The 17,492-nt window shown below is 40.0% G+C and overlaps 1 protein-coding gene across 4 annotated transcripts in view; it reads right to left on the minus strand.

The window, feature by feature from the left end:
* The window catches only part of GAS2 (growth arrest specific 2), a 159,117-nt gene that overhangs the window by 135,293 nt on the left and 6,332 nt on the right, over positions 1-17,492 (minus strand). For 2 of the 4 annotated variants that reach the window (XM_084630901.1, XM_084630900.1), the window contains exon 2: positions 17,153-17,280. The exons of the other annotated variants lie outside the window; for them this stretch is intronic. The gene's annotated coding sequence lies outside the window, so the exon portion shown is untranslated. The remainder of the gene's footprint in view (positions 1-17,152; positions 17,281-17,492) is intronic. 4 annotated transcript variants of the gene reach the window in all.

Consider the following 17,492-nt stretch of genomic DNA (forward strand, 5'->3'; position numbering starts at 1 on the left):
AGTGTAAAACTTGGGATGGATATTCTGGGGGCAGTCTCTTCTCTGTTTAGTCCAAGATCCTGGTCAGGAACATAGAGGGATAGCTCCAAAACTGTGCATAGCCCTCAAAACTCCACACTTTTATGCCCAGGAAAAGACTAACAGAACAAATACTGAATTAAAATAAAAATCTAACAAAAACTAAAGTGAAGTGAAACACTTCATGTGACCTTGAGAAACAATCTTTTAAAGGATAATGAACAACATTTATATTCCACATCAATTCAGTCTTGAGCTGAGAAGGAACTTTCCAGTACCACTGTATTGCTGAACGACCTGCTGTCATCTAATAGAAAACTTTAAAAACATTCCATTTAGAAAATGTTCTGTGTCTCTAGTTGAGTCTTCCATGCCTGCACTATCCTCAAAGCACATGACTTCCCACTAAATTTAGGAGAAATCCTACACATGGACTCAAGCTCTGAGCCTACTCCAGATTTTCAATGATTAAAAAGTCAAATGCACATTTGTATACATGACTATGGAAAGATTCAAAAAGGTAGTGCAAAGGCTTTCTAGCCAGAATGAGATGTGGACACCTCCTTCATATGGAGAGCGTATACCAAACATTCCAAGATCTGCAACTGGTAGCAGTGGTCCTGAAACTAGGGGTGCTGCTGCACTCCCTGGCTTGAAGTAGTAATAACTAACACCAAATACATAATTTCCATGATCAGCACCCCCACTATAAAAATTGTTCCAGCACCCTTGATTGGTAGTAAAAGATGATTCATTCTCATAGAGCTTTGACGATATTTAATCTTTTTATACTTTTATTGTTTTAGTTGCTATGATTACTCATCATCACTTGGAAAAGAACTGTCAAATGCTAGAAGGGGAATATGCAACATACTGTACAACAGTTAAAATCCACAACACCTGTACAATTTAGATTAAACCCTATCCAAGAAGGACTGGTTGGAACAGTCTACTACAGAACTACCAAGCATGCATCTGAAATCAACATTGGAGCCATCGATAGTGACACCACAATTACGAGTGCATTGAGATTTGTATTTAAAGGTCAGAACTAAAATCTCTGTTTTCTACTTTAATAACTGAATTTAGAGTCTAAATTTAACACAGTATTTTATCAAAGAATCATTGAATTTTCTGTGTAAGTTTATGTTAACTTGTTAACTTTTGCAGAGGAAACATAAAAATGCTCCCCTTTTGAAATTTTGTCCTGTTTTGTTCACATTTCCTTGGTTCCTTCTAGCTGAACAACCATAGTCCCAACAAACATTCAACTTTATGCACTCATTCTGGTAACATCCAGACACAGACCACCACCAAAGGAACCTGGGGTATAAGTGGACATTGAGGGGAGGGGCAACTACGTGGAGGGGGTAGCAGAGTGAACAGGGCTTGGGGAGGCCTGAGGAGAAAGCAGCTTGTGAGGGGATGCTATGGTTCTGCACAAAGTCTTAGTCAATGCACACTCAATTTCAATTATTGCTATTCTGTGTCAAAATTACTACCACATTTAGGACAATATGTACTATACATGGCCATTCACATAACTTTAAGAATCGGAAGAGTGACATTACCTCTGAGTATGACATTGGTGAGACCATCCACTTCTGTTGTCCACATTTTTAAGAAGATGTTGAAAAATTGGAAAAGATTCAGAGAAGAGTTATAAAAATGATTTGTGGTCTAGAAGACATGCCTTATATACCTCTAAAGTAGTTTCAACGATTAAATTTAGGAAAAAAGAAGGTTAAGAGATTACGTGATCATGGTCTATAATTATCTACACAGGGAGAAGGTATATATACTAGAGGCTCTAATGGCTGGAAGTTGGAGTCAGCAAAGTTCAAACTGGAAATAAGATACAAATTTGAAGTGTGTTTGGGGGTAATTAATAAGACACCAAAAGCTGTGATAAGTTTTCCATCATGTGGAGTCTTTAAATCAAAACTGGATTTTTTTTCCCTCTAAAATAAAAGCTTTATCTCAATCAGAGGTTATTTATCTTGATGGGGGATTGTTAGGTGAAGTTCTATGGCCTGTGTCATGCAGGAGGCCCCATCTGATCATATGAGAATTCAGCGTCCATGCTATGGTGTCAGATGCCCCAATGTTTATAATCTTCATTAAATAGAGTAGAGGAATGAACAGATTGAGGGCAGTATGTGTCATCTCTGTGTTTGGCAGCTTGAAGAAGAGACATAAATATTCTGAAAATGGGCAAACTTTCAAAAGAATTCAGTCACGCTTGAAAGTAACAACTGGATTTATCATTTCAACTGTCATCAAAATTAGGCATGCCAGAAGTTAACATTGTCTTTATAAACCCATTGCACATGTTGGTTTCATAAGCATTTATCAATTCTGCACTAAAATTCACATTTTTATGAATAACATCTACAAACTATTTTGACACTGCAAGGAAATACGATTTACTTCGTATTGTGTAAACTTGCTTTACCACAAACATTTTCTATAAGTATAGTTCACACATCATTTATAACTACTTCAAAAATGTTCATAAAGTTTTATTGCTATCTGTCACAATTGTGAATTCATTGCTATAGAACACAGTCTGAGTAAAAATACCAAATGACATTGTGTTGACAACCGCAAATCTAAATAATAATAAATTGGTTCGTCTTTATCATAGACTTGATGTATTCATCAAGGAATCACTACTGATGATGATGCTCTTATGTAACCTCCCTTAATACAGAAAGGCGACTGCTGATCTGTATCTGGCTAGGCATGTACAACATTCTCTCCAGGATGATGGAAAATGGATGCTTACCACAATAATCTATGACATTATCACTTCTAGAATTGGCTCAAAATAATTTTAAGGTACCATAGCTCTTACAACCATTCAACAATAAGAAAAACCTTATCTGCACAGATTACTACTGTTGTTTTTTAACATGCTCAGCAGTTTGCTACGTGCTTCACAAAACATACAGAAGACACTGTTCCTGCTCATAAGATTTTATAATCTAAAGGTCAGATTCTGCCACTCTTACTCACACTGAGTAGCAACTTATTCCACCAGCATCCCCAAAAAACTCAATGGGGCTACTTATTACAGTGAAGTACTACTCAACATAACTAAGGGTGTCAGAATCTATCCACTGTGGACACAAAAAGCAACAGGGGGAGAGGGAGGTAACAGGAGGGGGGAGGTAACAGGAGGACAAGAGTTCAACAGCAATGTTGTTTAGTTGCTTAGAGGGTAATATGATTTTTGATGGGTTTTTAAGGTGTGACTGGGTTTGTATTTTTTTTTCATTTTAGTATGTTCTGAAACTATTCTTTTATTATAAAAATATAATTTTCTTATCCTATATTGTGACAGGGCAGCCATTTTCTGAGCAACCCCCCATGACCAGGGGTCACTTTGAAGGCACTCTGCTCCTCCTAGCTCCCTCTTCAGGCCCCTTAAGCATGCCACAACATCTCTTTTGTGACCTTCACCTAGGTCTAGTTTAGTAAGATTCAAACAGTCCTCAGAGTCCTTAATAACAAATGGTTCAAACAGTCCTCAAAGAGTCCCAAAATAAGATCCATAACCATGACAGAAAAGTTCATACTTAGCCCTGGTTCTTCTGCCAAACACGGAGCTCTTCCACCTCCACACTCTACTCCACCCAAAGCCATCACCTTAGCCCTTTCTAGCTGACACTTGGCCCTAGTTTCTTTCTCTTTCAGTGTCTCCTCCATTCTGAGGGAGGAGGCAGTCTATATACTGCTTTCCTTCAGAGAGCTCCTCTGTATCAGCTGGAAGAGAGGAGAGCCCTGCTTCACCCTCAACAGGGTTCCTCATCCCAAGCCCTTTAAGGAACAGTGTCTTGGGATTTTTTTCCCCCATCCAAATCCTAATTTCCTGGGACTGCTTCCTCTCATTGCTATCAGGCCATTTTCTGGGCCTTTGTCCAATCCAATTCCCTGGAACAGGGTCTTCTGGATCCCTCTACCCATAAATGGCCCTATTACAAGTATTCTTTTGAGTCCTCCTCACTTTTCATATTCAAGCATTGCATTGATACTATGGGAGTTACTTACATGGACTGAAGTCAAAATAGACTCTATAGACTAATTTCAGAGTAACTGCCGTGTTAGTCTGTATTTGCGAAAAGAAAAGGAGTACTTGTGGCACGTTAGAGACTAACCAATTTATTTGAGCATAAGCTTTCGTGAGCTTCAGACTAATTGGTTAGTCTCTAACGTGCCACAAGTACTCCTTTTCTTTCTATAGACGAATGATTTTTAAGAAAGTACTTTCTGTCTGAGAATATTATGCATTAAACATGACTTTCTTAGTTAACTACACTGAAGTTATGAACACAGTGAAACACAGAAGATCTATTCTTGATGTTAAATTCCATCACAGAGCCAATGAAATATTTTAGGTTGAAAATAATAACATTTCTTCCCTGTAATGCTAATCACATGATTTGTAACTAAGACATTTTTTGTACTGTGACTGATTAGAAAGGAATGATGAGCTAGTTTTCCATAGGAATTAACTGACCGATGCTGTGCGATGGAGTACATTTCACTGTCATGTTATACAAATAATCCACATGTAGATCTCTGCTTTTTAAAAAGTAAGCAACTGTTCCAGAACAAGGATAATGGAAAAACAATGAATTATTCATAAAGAGTGCAAATTTCTAAGAACAGGTAATGGATTTACAACCCATTCTGCCTGACCACCTGCTCTCTTTTGATTGGTCATAATTCCACCTTCCTGCTTTTTCACTTTACCTTTCAATTCCTTCTTTCTTCAGACACAAATCTAGGTTTCTCTTAAACTCTTTAATAACTCTTTGCTCCAATTTCTTCCCCAGTAACCTATTTCATGTGTTTATGAGCTCTTATGTGGAATTGTTCTTGCTGAGTTTCCCTATATATATAGTAATGTAGGACCCAATCCTGCCTCTAATGACATAAGTGGTAAAACCTCCATTAAGATCAATGAAAGCTGCATTAAGCTTTAATTTTTAGATTATTTTCTCTAGTTTGTGACTCTTTCATCAGCACGAACATTCTGAGCTAAATTATAGGCCACTACTCCAATCTGCAAGAGCCATAACTAAGCATGGATGATTACGAATCTCCATTCTGTTAGCTGTGGATTCATCCGTGCACCCTCACAACCTAAGCACCTCCATATTGCTATTGACACCTCGTGAGCTGGTTTACACTTATCAGAGACATTACTATATTTATAAGACTTTACTCAGTGTGGTAAAAATAAACAAGTATATTTATTTAAACAGGCCAGTCAGCAATTCAAACCCTTCTTATACCTTTCGGGGCAAATGCTAAGCCGAGCAGACACCAAGGATCTCATATGGATGTGTAGGGCATATGTGGAAGGGATGGGGGCGCGTCTTCCCTCTAAGCTGCAAACTGGTTGTGGAACCTTGATCTTTTCACACTGCCATGCGGGGATTCCTGGAAGAGAGTTCCACACTATCCGCAGTAGTGCACACCCAGTATGTATGTATAGTTCCCCTACTTCCGTGCCCCCTTTGCACAGCAGAATTATGGTATTTCACTGCCAGGCTTCTATGGACATGGAGGCAGAGGCAGAATATGTCCCTTAATGCAGTCTGAGGAGAATTAGGAGTACATTTATCTTTTCAGGTAGGTCTGTTTCTCTTTCTTTCTCTACTATTTTCTTTGTTCTTGCTTTCTTTCTGTTGCTTTTGATCTACCCTTTTTCTTTTCTTCACCATACTCCAATCACCTTTATGCTGCTCTCCAGGTGCACTTTACACTGATTTCTGTTCATTTTTTCTCTAGCTATTCCCAGTCTTCTCCTCAAAGACAAACTGCTGCCATCAGTGTCTCCCCCTCCCACCCATCTTCTTCTTTCTCCAACTGTTCAGCTCAAAGAGTCATTCCTAAACCTCAGAGAAGGCTCTGGTTCTAACAACCCTTTCCATTCTTCTATTAAAGAGGCATCACTCAAAACATTCTGAATGGACAGAACATCACTCTGTGTGTACCTTGTTACATTGTCACATGAAACAGGTGGTTCTCCACCTCATTTAATGAACATAAATGACTCCCATTCCTTAGGAGCTGGGAGACTTAGGTTCTGTTCCCAGCTGGCCACTGATCTGTTGTGTGACTTTGAGCAAGTCATTTCACCCTTGTTTCAGTTGCCGTATCCGCATAGTCATACTAACCCTCTTTTGTAAAGCAGTTTGACATTTAGGAATGAAAATCATTATGTAATGCATTATTATTAATTATAGTCTTCTTCCATTTACATAAGTGGGAAGCGGTGGCCAGCACATCCCTCGGCCCACACTGCTTCCCGGAGCCCCCATTGGCCTGGAGCAGCAAACTGCGGCCAGTGGGAGCTGTGATCAGCCGAACCTGTGGATGTGGCAGGTAAACAAACCGGCCCACCAGGGTGCTTACCCTGGCAGGCTGCGTGCCAAAGGTTGCCGATCCCTGATATATAGGATAGTATGCTGTGGTTAGAGCAGGAAAGTCAGGAAACCTGGGAATAATCCTGGTTCTGACAGCCACTTGCTGTCTTAACTAAACAGAAAACTCATGTGTGATCTTGGGAAAGTAATTTTAATTGATCTTCCACTTGCCTCAGCATCCCAATGTATAAAATGCATGTTGTAGTCACTTCACAGGCATGTTTGAGGCTTACTAAAGTAGTATTTATGAAATACTTTGAGATTCTCAGATAGAATTACTAAATAGTACCTATTTTAATTTATCTCTTTTACTTTCTTCCAGCATCCCCCTTACCATGAGGAATTTGCCACACTCCACAATCCCTTCTTTAAAATGGCTTCCTTTGGTGGAACTCCCCTAGATTTATTGCACTATTCCCTGAAATGTGGCACCCTAGACCAGTGGTTTTCAACCTTTTTTCATTTGTGGACCCTGAAAAATTTTCGAATGGAGGTGCAGACCCCTTTGGAAATCTTAGACATAGACTGTGGGCCCCCAGGAGTCTGCGGACCACAGGTTGAAAACCACTGTTCTATGATAATGACAACCTTTCACTGACCCCTTAGATATAGTCTGCGGACACTCAGGGTTCCATAGACCACAGGTTGAAAACCACTGCCCTAGATAAATGTATATGTAGCTGCTAATTAAAGCCATCCCATTATTAATTATTGTTATTATAGTCATACTAAGCATAATAATATACTTTTGGTACTGTTGATTCAGATTTTATTTTTTAATCTTAGAAATCATTACTCTGATTAAATATATTTCAGCACCCTATAGGATCTTTCTTTCTAGTGCCTCTTCATATTCCCCCTCACTGGCAATGGTTCTTTATTCTTGTGACAGTGAGTCATTCTGATGTCCATGTGTGGGGATTGTTTTGTTCAGCAGGTTTCTTGTTTGGTATGAATGCACAACATCTTTGCCAAATGCTCACTTTTGGTTTTCTTCTAGTAAGTGATTTGTCCTGTCTCTGTTTATACTACAGACTGTGCCTTAGGCATGTTTTCCTAATTAGAGCAGGCTGAGCCTTTCTTGCTTTCCTGGGGCTTGTCATAGGCTGAATTACAAACAGTGGTGAGACTAGTTACCCAATTCACTTCATTAATGACACATGTTGCTGAAGCACAGTGAGAGACTATGAAAAGCTCAAATTTCAGACCAACCTTAAAACCAGACGCGCAAAAACAACAATGAGAAGAGAAAGCCATAGACAGTAAGCCAGAGCTTTACCCTTTGTAAATATTGTAGGCATTCTTGAAAATAAGACAGGGCAACCCTTTAATTTAGTATGTTGCACATTTTTTATTTGTCCTGGGACAAAACACCATGACAATGAGTTTATAAAAATAATCAAATTAATAATTACCCTACCAGTTTGAATAAAAACCCTGTACATAATTTCATACAGTGAATAGGTGAAAATCACTGGGACCCAAGTGGATTTGCTCTTTATTGATATTCAGACCAGATATCTGTATAAGCTAGATGAGTACTAATAGTGCTGTCATTACAAAAATAAGTAACCAGTCTTCAAATGCTCCTTGTATAGTACATTTCTATGCTACCAGGGAATTTGAGGATCTTTGGACACAAGGCAGGACCTGAAAGGCAGCAGAATTTGAGGCCTTCTGTGTATAATAGCCCAGTGCTTCATAAAGAAGAAGGAAAGTCTGAGATAATGTAAGTGTGAGTAAGCCCTGGTCTATACAACAAACTTACGTCAGTATAACTAATCGAGGTAGTTATACCGACTTAACCCCCAGTCCCAGTACACACACTGCTATGCCGATTGGAGGGCTTCTCCTCTCAACATTGCTACTGCTGGGGAGGTGGAGTACCTACGCCAACAGGAGCAGCTCTTCTGTCAGCATAGGTAATGTCTTCACTAAGTGCTACCGTGCACCGGTGCAGCAGTGCCCCTGCAGATTGGGAGTGTAGACAAGCTCTAAGGGAAGAAATAAACACTTGTGAAGGACATTTTGAACTCTGTGCCAAAGATTGTGTGTGAAATTATGGGTTAACTTGTAATGTTGTTCCTAACTGAAGAGAAGAAACAAAATGTATATAGCGAAATATGTAATGGTCTGGCTGGGCATGCCTGGTGATTCACATTTCTTGCCTTACCATTCTGGCTATAAAGCTAAGTCTTACTGGCCAATGATAAAATAATAAATTGAGCAGGGTGATCCACTATACCTGAGCCTTTCTTAAAAAAATAAATAATAAGAAATAAGAACAAGAACAAGAACAAGAAAATAAAAATCAAGAGAGAAGATAGCAAGGTATGAAAAACTCTTTCACAAAGTGGAATGGTTATGGAAAACTAGAATAAATATGATACCAGTGATTACGGGAGCACTTGAAGTGATCCCTACGGGTCTGAATGAGCAGCTCAAGAACACATTAGGAGTGCAAGACCTCAGGATAAGTGACCTGCAGAAGACAGTGCTCTTAGGTACTGTGAGAATTTTAAGGAAGCTCAAAGGAGAACAAGTGCATCTGAACATCTAAAATGCAGGAATTCTGTGAAGGATTTAACAAAACTGACTCCACAAACCTACTGAGTTGGTTCATGGTCAGGATTTATTGGCGATAGATTTTAGACAGTAGCTTTCCCCTTTTTATGCTTAAAGATCATATATGTTGTGAAACTATTAGTTTTGTTGTTTTAAAAAATTCCCATGATGTAACACTGAGGGATGATAATAATTATAATACCTAGCATTTTTAATGCTCTAGATAAACCTTGAGAATGCCCTGGGCCTGCTCCTCCTTTAATTATGGTGCTGTAAATCAGGGGCCATTTAATTGAAGCCAATGGATTTATGCCAGAGTAAAAATGGAGCAAGCAAGAGGAAAATCAGGCTCATCCTGTGTAGCTCAGGGAAAATACAGGTTTGAAACATGTTGAAAAAAAATAAAGTCTGGGCAGGATTTCAACTTTGGTAAGTTTTACTCTTCCTATTAGCAAACCAGGAGCTCAGAACAATTAATTAGGCCTTGAAGAATGCAGGGAGTGATTTTCATGTAGCTCAGATAGAATAGGCTGGATACTCTCAAAGAGTTCTTGACAACTACATAGTTGCAGTGGCGGAGGTTTAGGTTGGATATTAGGAAAATCTTTTTCACTAGGAGGGTGGTGAAGCACTGGAATGCGTTACCTAGGGAGGTGGTGGAATCTCTTTCCTTAGAGCTTTTTAAGGTCAGGCTTGACAAAGCCCTGGCTGGGATGATTTAGTTGGGGATTAGGTCCTGCTTTGAGCAGGGGGTTGGACTAGATGACCTCCTGAGGTCCTTCCAACCCTGATATTCTATGATTCAAAGATTCCAGGAACCTCTTTGGGGTCAAATTCAAATGCATACCGGAGGCAGGTTTATGGGCAATAATTCTGGTTTATGATACTTAATTTTGTAACCCAAGAAATCATCAAACAGGAGCAGGATCCAAACTATGGAGTGTATGCAATATACTGATTAAACCAAAACAAAAAGCATATTATCCACGTATATTACTTTCTGACAGACATCCTAATGGATAATACCTCAGGATATGTCTTCACTGCAGATGGGAGCAAGCCTCCAGGCCAGGTAAGCAAACTCATATTAGCAGGGCTCGAGCTAACACTCTAAAAACAGCAGTGTGAACATTGCGACTTGGGCTGCAGCTAATGCTCTCATGTGCACCTGACCCTTTAGGCCTGAAGGCCAAAGGTGCAGCTGAAGCTGCAACGTCTACATGGCTATTGTTAGCATGCTAGCTCAAGCCCTGCTAGTACAAGTCTGTCTATCCTGGCTGGGAGGCTCACTCCCAACTTCAGTGCAGACATACCCATAGTAGCTTGGTTAATTCAAATTACCTGAGAGAGTGCCTCAATAGCCAATGAAACAAACAGGTGAGAAAGAAGACACCCCTATCTTGCATATTAGCAGAAAAAATTGTCTAGAAATAACCCACACCATGTAATTTGAGTATTAGAGTTTTCTGATAGGGCCTGAATCTATCTTCTAAACCCCTCCCCAAACCAAAACTTTGTAAAAACTCTAAATGGAAAGGGCCTGTAAGCCTGAGTAGAAACAAAACGCCCCCAGAGACAGTCAGGTCTTTCAGCCAGAGAGAGAATCCTTATCAACAAAAATCAAACCAAGTAATATACGCAAAAAGAGAAACAAAACTTCCACAATCTGAGAAGTGCCAGTACGGTGGTGGTTTCTGTGATGTGAACACCTGTCCCTTAAGTATCAAAGTCCACCAGAGTAATTTTGTAAACATGAAGACACAACAATAGGACAATAACAACTTTTGGTTATTACCAATCTGTTCTCAACTCAAACTGGAAACCTAGAGTCTCTATATCACATTACTTATTCCCTGCACAATTGTATCAGTTTTAAATCTATTTGACTTCAGAAGATGTTAAATTTAGAGAGTAGAAAAACACCACTCCACTATATTTAGCAAATGACCAAAACAAAAACCCACCCATAAACTTTCCTTAAATAGGTGGGGGGGATAGTTTGGAAAGTAGGGTTGGTCTATGTATTAATATTGCCTGAGCCAACCATTCATATGATTTTTCACAGTACATTCTTCTTAATGTGCTGCAAATAATGCATGTGAAACTCTTTAATCATTAATGAGATTAGCATACAACCCTCACCATCAGAATACTCACTTAAGTAATGAGACAAATGCCAGCCCTAATGATTTCTGCCATCCCTTTCCCCCCACATTGGCTTCACAATGGAAAATTGAATTCCTTTGTAAATATGAACCAATGATCTTCTTAGCAAAGATTGAAAAAAGTATATATCCTGTGGTTTCCATTTCCTTGGCTTTATTGTTTTTATGTAAATTCTCCCAGGACATTTCAGGTTATATGTCTGGAAACCCCAGCCATCTAGCAGAGGAAAGGTTGAGAGAATAATGAGAAACGTGCTGGAAGAATTCACATAAAAGCTTTGGAGACATGAAAATGGAAACAACAGACACTGAGAAACTTATTGCACAAAAAATAAATCTCAATCCAGTGTGTGTGTATACATAGTGCACATGGATATATACTGAATAGGTAACTCAGCTATTAGCCCATCCAGACAATGAGAAGTTCTGAGATATCAGGGCAACCACGAGATTGATACTTGCATGGCTTGTGTTATTAGAATCCAGACAGATATAGAAATAGATTTATGCCCAGTTATCCTGCATTGAATTTTATACATATTAAAAATATAATGGGCTCCAACATGAAAAATGTCTTTTTAAAACTTTCCTATACCCTTGTGAATGATAAAGTTTCATTTGTCACTGAAACACATGAAAACTTACCAGTTGGAGAAAACTTTTATTGGTGTTTTTCTTAACTGTACAATTTCACTTTAAGACCACTCAGAACAATTCATTGTTCAAAAGTAAAGCTGTGAGATGCTGGCACACTTGACTACATTTACATACAACAGCCCCACCATTTAAAATCAAGATTTTCAAGAGTGACTAGTGATTTTGCATGGCTCAATTTGGTATCCAACTTGAAATACCTTATTGGGACATTTGTTTTCAGAAAGTGCTGATCATTTACCCTCTGAAAACCAGGGTCTCTTTAACGTGTCTCAATTTGGGCACCTGGAATAAATGTGGCCTAAAATGCTGTAAAAGTTATCTGGAGTTTTCTCACACACACCATATGCCAGACCTTGTTGCAATACTGCCCTAAATGAGCAACTGAGGATTTTCCTGGCATGAGGGAACCATCACCTGGAACAGGAGGCTTGCTAGAGGCATGCATGGCCACTGCATACTGTACTCCAGCTATCTCTGTCTGGTGTAACTGTTCTTCAGGAGTTGTTACAAGCTGGCATTACTTAGGCCTGAGGCATCTGTAAGTTGCAACAGGAGCTAAGCTGACCATCCCCAGGCTCAGTAGAACAAAAGAGGTGGTGTAAAGCCACCTTTACCCACAACCCCTCAGATGCACTGACTGCATCTCCAGCATGGATGAATTGAGCTCTATGCCACAAATGTGATATTACAGACATGACTGATAACATCAGAATTACAGATGAGCCCAAGCAACAAAGCTTGGATACTAAGCTAAACTTCTCAAAAGATGAGAGTTTTAGTTTGGCCCACTATTCAGAGAGGGGGCTACCAGAAAGTTAGATCATAGAACCAGATATCTCTAAATATCAAGGATGTTCCAATCTGACTTTTGATTTTGTCTGTCTTTAATACAATAGTAAACAATTCATGTTTGATGTCTGGCAGAGGGATGTTTTAATCTCTTCATAGCCAAAATCTAATTGGCTGAGACATGTGCAAGGTCCATAAATAACTGTCCACTTATCACCCGGAAGGATGACCACACACTATTGGCAACTTAGTAATTTGCCAAGTGGCCAGAAGTTTTTAGAACTTTTGAGCAAACAGTAACAGGTAACATGACACTGTCTCCCCCAGATAGCTTGTGTTTGGAAATGCAAATCTTTTGCAGCAACCCTTTCCCATTTTGTAGTGCTACGTATGTGGGCATATAGAGTATACCTCCTTTTTTATTTTTAGAGGAAAAATTATGCCCACTTTACAGTAAATGTGACTACTGAGAGGAAACAGAATTGAACAACCGATTATAGATCTCTGGCACATTTGATCAGTTTTGCTGCAAATTGACCAGTCTCGCCTGAGGAGTTTTATTGGCTTCATAACAAAAGGGATGAAATTCATGAGTTTCACAAGGTTTCATATGAATCTTTTGCTTGAATTTCAGGTTCAGACAAAGCATTAACAGTAACTCAAGCAAAATATAGGAGTTGTGAAACCATGCTGGTATGGGTCACTGAAAACTGGGTTTGGTTGGCTTGTTTCTCCTCTGGTTCTTTAATCAACAGCATCTTCTCATTCAACTACTCTCTGGAGGGCCCTACATCCTATCTATCAAAAGCCACTATAGAGGAGAAACTTTTCTCTTGAATACTGTTTAACACTATGGCTGCTGAACACTCTCACAGATGATTGTTCCTGTTTAAAATCTGACTTCAAAAATACATTAAGGATCTTTATTTAAAAAAATAAAAAGCCTGGATGTCTGTCTTGCCTATTCTCCATCCTGCCTGCTTTTGCATGAACATTTACATAAGAACTAAAACAACCCACTTATGGGCAGGCATTTACATCAAATGTACACATAGACATGCAGTGGAGCACCCAAAACGTGCCTGGATCTGACACCTCTCTCTCTCTCTTTTTAATTAGGCGCCAAAAATGGGCAAATACATCAGATCTAATATATACATAACATCCACGTGAAAGAAAACAAACAGGAAAAACAGCTTATAGACACACACATCCATAAAGAAACTTGTAGATACAACTAATGAGTCACAAAAAGAAAAGGAGGACTTGTGGCACCTTAGAGACTAACCAATTTATTAGAGCATAAGCTTTCGTGAGCTACAGCTCACTTCCTCAGATGCATATCGTGGAAACTGCAGCAGGCTTTATATATACACAGAGAATATGAAACAATACCTATTCCCACCCCACTGTCCTGCTGGTAATAGCTTATCTAAAGTGATTTCCAGCACAAATCCAGGTTTTCTCACCCTCCACCCCCCCACACAAATTCACTCTCCTGCTGGTGATAGCCCATCCAAAGTGACAACTCTTTACACAATGTGCATGACAATCAAGCTGGGCTATTTCCTGCATAAATCCAGGTTCTCACATCCCCCCCACCCCCATACACACACAAACTCACTCTCCTGCTGGTAATAGCTCATCCAAACTGACCACTCTTCAAGTTAAAATCCAAGTTAAACCAGAACATCTGGGGGGGGGGGGGAGGTAGGAAAAAACAAGAGGAAACAGGCTACCTTGCATAATGACTTAGCCACTCCAAGTCTCTATTTAAGCCTAAATTAATAGTATCCAATTTGCAAATGAATTCCAATTCAGCAGTTTCTCGCTGGAGTCTGGATTTGAAGTTTTTTTGTTTTAAGATAGCGACCTTCATGTCTGTGATCGCGTGACCAGAGAGATTGAAGTGTTCTCCGACTGGTTTATGAATGTTACAATTCTTGACATCTGATTTGTGTCCATTTATTCTTTTACGTAGAGACTGTCCAGTTTGACCAATGTACATGGCAGAGGGGCATTGCTGGCACATGATGGCATATATCACATTGGTGGATGTGCAGGTGAATGAGCCTCTGATAGCGTGGCTGATGTTATTAGGCCCTGTGATGGTGTCCCCTGAATAGATATGTGGGCACAGTTGGCAACGGGCTTTGTTGCAAGGATAAGTTCCTGGGTTAGTGGTTCTGTTGTGTGGTATGTGGTTGTTGGTGAGTATTTGCTTCAGGTTGCGGGGCTGTCTGTAGGCAAGGACTGGCCTGTCTCCCAAGATTTGTGAGAGTGTTGGGTCATCCTTTAGGATAGGTTGTAGATCCTTAATAATGCGTTGGAGGGGTTTTAGTTGGGGGCTGAAGGTGACGGCTAGTGGCGTTCTGTTATTTTCTTTGTTAGGCCTGTCCTGTAGTAGGTAACTTCTGGGAACTCTTCTGGCTCTATCAATCAGATTGATAGAGCCAGAAGAGTTCCCAGAAGTTACCTACTACAGGACAGGCCTAACAAAGAAAATAACAGAACGCCACTAGCCGTCACCTTCAGCCCCCAACTAAAACCCCTCCAACGCATTATTAAGGATCTACAACCTATCCTAAAGGATGACCCAACACTCTCACAAATCTTGGGAGACAGGCCAGTCCTTGCCTACAGACAGCCCCGCAACCTGAAGCAAATACTCACCAACAACCACATACCACACAACAGAACCACTAACCCAGGAACTTATCCTTGCAACAAAGCCCGTTGCCAACTGTGCCCACATATCTATTCAGGGGACACCATCACAGGGCCTAATAACATCAGCCACGCTATCAGAGGCTCATTCACCTGCACATCCACCAATGTGATATATGCCATCATGTGCCAGCAATGCCCCTCTGCCATGTACATTGGTCAAACTGGACAGTCTCTACGTAAAAGAATAAATGGACACAAATCAGATGTCAAGAATTGTAACATTCATAAACCAGTCGGAGAACACTTCAATCTCTCTGGTCACGCGATCACAGACATGAAGGTCGCTATCTTAAAACAAAAAAACTTCAAATCCAGACTCCAGCGAGAAACTGCTGAATTGGAATTCATTTGCAAATTGGATACTATTAATTTAGGCTTAAATAGAGACTTGGAGTGGCTAAGTCATTATGCAAGGTAGCCTGTTTCCTCTTGTTTTTTCCTACCCCCCCCCCCCAGATGTTCTGGTTTAACTTGGATTTTAACTTGAAGAGTGGTCAGTTTGGATGAGCTATTACCAGCAGGAGAGTGAGTTTGTGTGTGTATGGGGGTGGGGGGGATGTGAGAACCTGGATTTATGCAGGAAATAGCCCAGCTTGATTGTCATGCACATTGTGTAAAGAGTTGTCACTTTGGATGGGCTATCACCAGCAGGAGAGTGAATTTGTGTGGGGGGGTGGAGGGTGAGAAAACCTGGATTTGTGCTGGAAATCACTTTAGATAAGCTATTACCAGCAGGACAGTGGGGTGGGAATAGGTATTGTTTCATATTCTCTGTGTATATATAAAGCCTGCTGCAGTTTCCACGATATGCATCTGAGGAAGTGAGCTGTAGCTCACGAAAGCTTATGCTCTAATAAATTGGTTAGTCTCTAAGGTGCCACAAGTCCTCCTTTTCTTTTTGCGAATACAGACTAACACGGCTGCTACTCTGAAACCTGTCATAATGAGTCACAGTATCACAAACAGATGTTATATTAAACCAGATGATACTGCTTTTTTCTTTAAAGAAAACAGATTTGAAACCATATTCCCAAGTGGTGCAAACAGACATAGCTCCAATTAAATCAATGAAATTATGCTGATTTACACCACCTGAGAATCTGACCCTTTGTTGTAAATCTAGGGAGTGGGGATAAGGGTATTATAGTGAAAGGTATTTTTACGGCTGGGCATTGAGATAATAAGTTCTTTGGAATGCTTAAGAAATGCTACTACCACGCTTTTCCCCTCCAAAAAAAGAGAGAGAGAGAGAGCTCATGTACTATATCCGGATGATTTTCTTTTGGATATCCTTGTGGCTCCCTGTTCTCCCTAAACAAAGTATTGAGCCTATAGGTTTTACACAACATGAAATGTAACCATATCCAGAATGCTGACAAATAGTGAAGCTGCCAAACCATAGAAAGGAGGCTTCCAACTCTAAAAGTCCTCCAGGAAAAAATATGTATACATGGAAAAGATAGCCAGTTTGACAAGAAACAGCTTATGCTCTTCTTAACCCAAAGAAAATTCTTCATCTGCTGCACTGCATTTGATTATTGAATCACGCCAATATATCAGGCTGATCAGTGGCCTTCAGACTTATACTGGAAGGCCTCAAAAGATACTGCTAGGGCAGCCAGGCACTAAAATGATAAACCTGGATGCCTTTTATAATATTAGCACCAGGGTATGGGAGATTAAGGTAGTTTTCTGAGTGGAGAGTGTGGAAAAGAGAATTTATGGTTAGGTAGCTGTCATGCTGGGCTCACTGCTTATTACACAAATCATAACTTGTCTCAGTGTTACCTTGTGCTCTTATCTGTTGTATTTGTTATCTTCAGTCTTGGATTGCAAGCTCTTTGGACCAGGTTCTGTCTTTTCATTCTGTGTATATGTACAGTGCCTAGCATAAGGGAGGGGGCGTCTAGGTGCTTCTGCAACAAAAATAAATAACAATAGCTTATTACAAACCTGGGGGGAGAATTTGGCATCTGGGATCAACAGTTCAGGTTGGGAGGGACTTGTGTGAGGTGGAGGTTGGCATGTTGAGATTCAGAGTTCATAGTCAGGAAAAGTGCTGGAGTTTTGGTTAGAGAGATGGGGCAAGTCAGCTGTACTTGCTACTAGTGCAAAAGAAGGGTTTGGA

This window comes from Lepidochelys olivacea (assembly GCF_965140295.1).
Source record: "Lepidochelys olivacea isolate rLepOli2 genome assembly, chromosome: 6".
Lineage (NCBI taxonomy): Eukaryota > Metazoa > Chordata > Testudines > Cheloniidae > Lepidochelys > Lepidochelys olivacea.